The sequence below is a fragment of the Durio zibethinus genome, chromosome 22 (genome assembly GCF_047325235.1).
Source record: "Durio zibethinus cultivar Kanyao isolate XHJ-2024 chromosome 22, ASM4732523v1, whole genome shotgun sequence".
NCBI classification, from domain to species: domain Eukaryota; kingdom Viridiplantae; phylum Streptophyta; class Magnoliopsida; order Malvales; family Malvaceae; genus Durio; species Durio zibethinus.
Genome location: NC_143183.1, coordinates 7,172,458 through 7,178,082, shown reverse-complemented (window position 1 = coordinate 7,178,082; position 5,625 = coordinate 7,172,458). Strand labels below are relative to the sequence as shown.

General features: G+C 31.0%; 1 pseudogene; it reads right to left on the bottom strand.

Annotated features, from left to right (window-relative positions):
* Positions 1-628: 628 nt before the first annotated feature.
* Positions 629-4,159, bottom strand: LOC111307077 (uncharacterized; annotated as a pseudogene).
* Between the last annotated feature and the right edge of the window lie 1,466 nt (positions 4,160-5,625).

Genomic DNA, 5,625 nt, shown 5'->3' with positions numbered 1-5,625 from the left:
ACTCAAGTATTATATTTAGTAAATATTTATTTTTTTTAATATAAAAAAAGCTTAAAATGAAGTGTTAAAAATTGTACGCTATTATTCAGTAGATTCTTGAGCACGCTAATGACCAAGGTGAAAAATTTTCTTCATCAATTTGCAGCCTTCAAAATCTATGCAATCATCAATTTCATACATTTTAATTTTTATTTTGTTAATGTATTAAAAAAATTTGAATGTTATTATACTAATTATTAAACTTTGTGTTAATTAGATGCATATTTGAATGTGAATTAAGTTTATATTAATTTCAGTTTCTGAATTTAAGATCGTTTATGAAAATAATAAATATTAACAAAAATTTTTTATTTAAAAAAAATACATTTCTTAATTTCGCAGCGTTTGCGATCAAGAATATCACTAAATGAATAATTTAGTGGTGTTTGTACCATAAAATGTCACTAAAAGTAGTAGTACTTTTAGTAGAAAATACGCTAAATTAATGGTGTTTTTCTAATACAAACTCCATCAAAGTAATGACCTTTTTTTTATAAAAACATCAATAAATTAATGGCATCTCAAAGATACAAACGCTGCTAAAATAGTGACATTTTCTATATACAAATGCCACTAATACAGCGGCATTTTCTAGATTCAAACATGCTAATATAGCGACATTTTCCACATACAAACAGCTAAACGTCACTAAAAACCTAAACCCATGTATTAAGTGCTTCAAATGTGTAAAGTAGAGACTTAGCCCTGTCAACTTTTAATAGCACTGTCTGCAACATGCACATCACGTCCAATTGAGGGTCATGCTTTCACTGCCATCCCTAAAAAGATGGAAAAAGGAAACAAAAAGCTTAGAACACCAAAATTTATGACCTAAAAGTTTTCTGGAGCTACGTAACATTGTTCAACATGTAACAAGATGTTTAATTAGTGTAGGAAAACATTTTTTTTACAGTAATTATATTTCCATTTCTCCACTATCTTGTTTCTCCTTGATGTAAATTTTACTGTCGAAGAAAGTCTCAGCCATCATGATTATCGACAGTTTTCATGCCAGCTACTAAACATCTTGAACAAAAGGAATTCAATAACTTTCTCAGGGAGAGAAGACTATGACAAGTAGCAGGCAAAGACTACATTACCTCAAGAACCAAGGTGGTAATAATTACTGTACAAACATTTCCATCAATGTTGACTTTATGACGTCTAACATGCGTAAGTAGTTGTTGTATCCACTCGCCTGGATGGACAAACTCACCATCTGGGGAATCCCAGAAATTGAAAGATTGTTCAACGTCCTGTCAACAAAATAAAAAGCTTAAGCTTGGATCATTTCTTTTGGGTACAAGGGAGAGCAAGGGCCTAGAGTTTAAGCTTAGATCCTTAAAGCACACTACCTTAACTAATTCCATTTTACAGTCCAACTACATATGGTAAGTTTCCAAGGAACTTAAACAAAGTTATAAGTATCAAGAATAGAGATAAAATGCATGGTCCATGGAAAGGTACTCCATTATTAGGCGTGTCCGCTCCAAAGTCCAATTTTTTATCTATAGGGTATAAGGAAAAAGCAAATAGCAAAGATAGCATGTGAGGCTATGAGGTTTCTAACTTTGTTTGATAATCAAATTCAATTTGAAAACATGGATGAATGTTTAAAACAAAACTCAAAAAAACATGAAATATGTTATGAATTCTTGGATAAATGAACTCTTCAATTGACAGTCCATTAAACTTTCATGGTAGTATAAAAAATCAATAAGTTACACCCACCAGAAAAGGCTTTCTAGCAAATGCATTACCTCTATGAAAGCCTTTGGATTAGGACAATGTTGTTGTTTAGATAATCTAAGTGTGGACTCAGCAGCACTGCAACCATTTAGAAGAGCAACAGCCTTAAAAAACTCCAGTAAATTCATTCGATCTGTCTTAGAAAGTTCAGCTGTCATGCCTACATCAAGTAAGATAACATGAGGCCTTGAACTAAAGAGGTGTTTATGTGCTTGCCTATCTTTTACACGAACAAGAATATTTCCAGGATGCATGGCTTCATGAACAAAATTATCTGCCTGGAGAAGGAAAAAAAACCCCATAAGTTTGAATCCAATCTTTAAATTTTAGCATGACTTATGCCTACGCTTTTCAGAGACAAAATCTTAAACCAAGAACAAAACTATAGGATAGAAGAAACCATACAAACAATCTAATGCAATGTAATTCAACATTTATAACCATCACAATAAGAATAAATGTAAAAATGAACAGATTGAAAGAATGAAAAAGGGAGCATAAGAAACAATGCCAAAAGCATTTTTAAAAAAGCATGCGTCCCAATGTGAGCAATGGCGCTTTTAATCTGCTCATGTCCTTCAAGGTCATCAACATAGTGCAAAACACTTTCTCCATGTTCAGAAGTCTCTACCAGAACAGCAGGGTGCACCAAGGGGTATAGAGGCTTTGGAAATGAGACATCCTTCCATCTGCGGAAGTTGTAGATAAAACTGCTTAGGTTTGCAGCTTCCCTAGCAAGATCAACTTGAGACATCATGTAAACTGCAAATTGTTGTAGACTTTCATCCAATTTCAACCATTTCAATGTAGGGATGAACTTTGAAATTTTAGCTACAAAACTAATAATCATAAAATCTCTTCTAATTGCTTCACTAACCCCTGGATGCCGAACCTTTACAGCAACTACAATGGGCTTGGTTTGTTGACCAGGGCACCTATATTTGTTGCTTTATGAACTTGAGCAATACTTCCAGATGTCAAAGGTTCCTCTTCAAAATTTGCAAAGATTTCAGTTGACTTTTGACCAAATGCTTTTTCAATAGATTTCTTTGTGAAAGAGAAACTATGTGATGGCGCTTTAGTTTGAAGCTGAGCAAGTACATCACAAAGATCTCTAGGAAACAGATCTGGTCTAATCGCAGCCCATTGACCCCATTTTATAAATGCTGGGCCTGCTTTTTCCAGCGTACGGTGGACAACGCGAAGCCACATTTTTTTGAATTCAACACCCAGAGAATCCACTAAGGGAGCCATTACTATGCTAGGTAAAAAAAAAAATCGCTAAATAGATTGCTCTGAATAACAAAATTACAATCTCCAAAAGGAATAATAGAAAAGATGCTAAATAAATACATCCATCTTGTGCTTGTATAAAAAAAGTATCCTTTGTAGAGAAGTCTCCTGCTTCCGCCCATTTCTGTTGGGTCCAGGCTATCTCTCCGATCACGAATGCCATAAAACCAAAAATTACCAGGTTCGACCTACTTAAAGCTAGACTCACTGCACGGGCAATTCTAGTTATTGGTGTCAAAGCTGGACCATCATAGTAAAATACTTGAAAAAGCCTCTTCCAAGTAACTTGTGCATTGTATGAAAACACATAGCTAGAAGAAAGGGTATGGAAGTTTCGAGGTGGATAACTCTTTGATAATCTTTCATTTACTTTGTAAAACGCATAAGGAGTGTCTTCCCTTAATGAATGTTTACACTGTGAGCATAACCTATATAGGGAGTAAGGGAACTCAACTTTTGTACGCACCACAATATTCTTTGTTTCCGGAAGCTAGGCTTCCAGTTTGAATGAAGGGATCGGGCAATCCTCTTTACATATCCATAGCCCAAACATCTGCACGATGTCAAACATGTTTCCATTTCACTTTGCCTTAATCTAACAAACTGAAAGGATAATAGAAAGAATAACAAAAAAAAAACAATAAAATTAACACTATCAATAACTCATTGCCGAAAAGATAAAGTTCTAGAATGAAACTAAGCTTTACATGGCTAAAAACAACAACGGTGGAAGCATCAGGGACAGCAAGGAATGATTTGGTTCGGCTGAGACCAAGGTGATTGGCGGCCAAAGAGTGGCAAATACCGCACGCACGTACCTAAGAGAAAGGCAGGCAGACAAAAGCTGTAGCTGTTCTGCTTCAGATCAAGTGATGATATGGTTGTTTAAGGGTTTTTTTCTTTTTTTTCTTTTGGTTTTTGCTTTAAAAAAGAGAATTTCTTTTGTAATTTGGTTTAGGTTAAATTCTCTATTAAGATGTAACGTTTTCTCAATTAATTTAGTTCAATTTAGGAAATGAAAGTTTTTTTAATTTGTTCAAGTAAAGACATAATTATAGTTGTGATTTACATACGCCATTAAGTCTACTATTCTTTTACGTTTGCTGTTAAATTCAATCCAATTAATGTCTTATTTTAGTAAACAAAACATAAATTGCAACCAAAATGGTTGAAAAAAATAAAAACTCGAAATACTCAAATCAAACAAAAACATGATGAGCAAATTGGTTGAAAACAAAATACCTAAAACCAAATCATTTTGAAAATGAGTTTTTCAAGCATTCTCTCTTCAAGGTTAGTATGCTTTTGTAGAGTTTTTTTCAATCATTGGTTTTAGGGTTAAAGATTTTTCTCTTTTCTAGTGACTACTTTTAATGTTGTTTTCGAGTTTCTATTTCATTTTTTTCAGTTCATCAAGGGGTGAGTTGAGTCACAGGTGTTCAATTTTGAGATTTTATAAGCTCATTATAATTAGCTATCATCTTGTATTTTATCATGAAGAAAAAAACCATCTTCTATCACCTAAGTAGATTTCAATGACAATTTCAAACCCTTGTAGAAGGTTTCATCGATGCAAACAATACCCAATAATAATTTTTTATATTTTTGTGAAAGAACAATACATTATTAAATAGTTAAATATATTGATGAAAAACTTTTATGTATGTGACTTTCATTTATGGTATAATCCAAGATTTTATGATAAAGCAAGGGAGATCATTAATATATTTTTTTTAAAATTTAAAAGTCTCTATATTAGTATTTATACCTTCATAAATATCCTATTTATTGTTGTACTTTCAATTTTCTCTTCCTTTCATTTTTCATTTTTCCATTACTTTTTTTCATATTCTTTCTGTAATTGTCATTTAAGTTAAGAAGAAAAGTATATTAAGGATTTGAGTGATGAGATAAAATATATATCTTGTTTCTTTTTGTGAAAGTTCATTAAAGTAATTATCTACATAAACCTATATTCTTAGCTATAATTTTTTTTCTATACAAACATGTTATGATAGACAAAAGAGGTAAGTTTTTTAATTCTTTTATGATAAAATTCTTAAAGAAGAAAATGATACATTTTTTATATATGTTTATGTCTAATTGATATTTTTTATAAGTTAAAGAAAACATTTATTATATATATGATATGGTCTTTTTTAAATGAACAATAAATTACTTCAAATTTGCATTTTTTTCACTAAATAATTTAAAGCTTCTCATATTATTATTATTATTATTATTATTATTATTATTATTATTATTATTATTATTATTATTATTATGCATAAAGCTTTTCATATATTCTGTTCTACTTTTGTTTGATGTTTTTCATCTTTCATTTTGTTTTTCAAACAATTCACACATTATGAATTAATATATTTGTGTGGTTCCTATCTTTAACTCTTTAAAAAAGCTATCAATTAGCACTCATTTTGTATGTTTATACTCCTATAAATATGTTGCAAATATTTCCTAACTTTTTTGGATTTTCAATTAGAATAATTAATTTTAACTTTTTAATTTTATTTAACTCTTTTTATA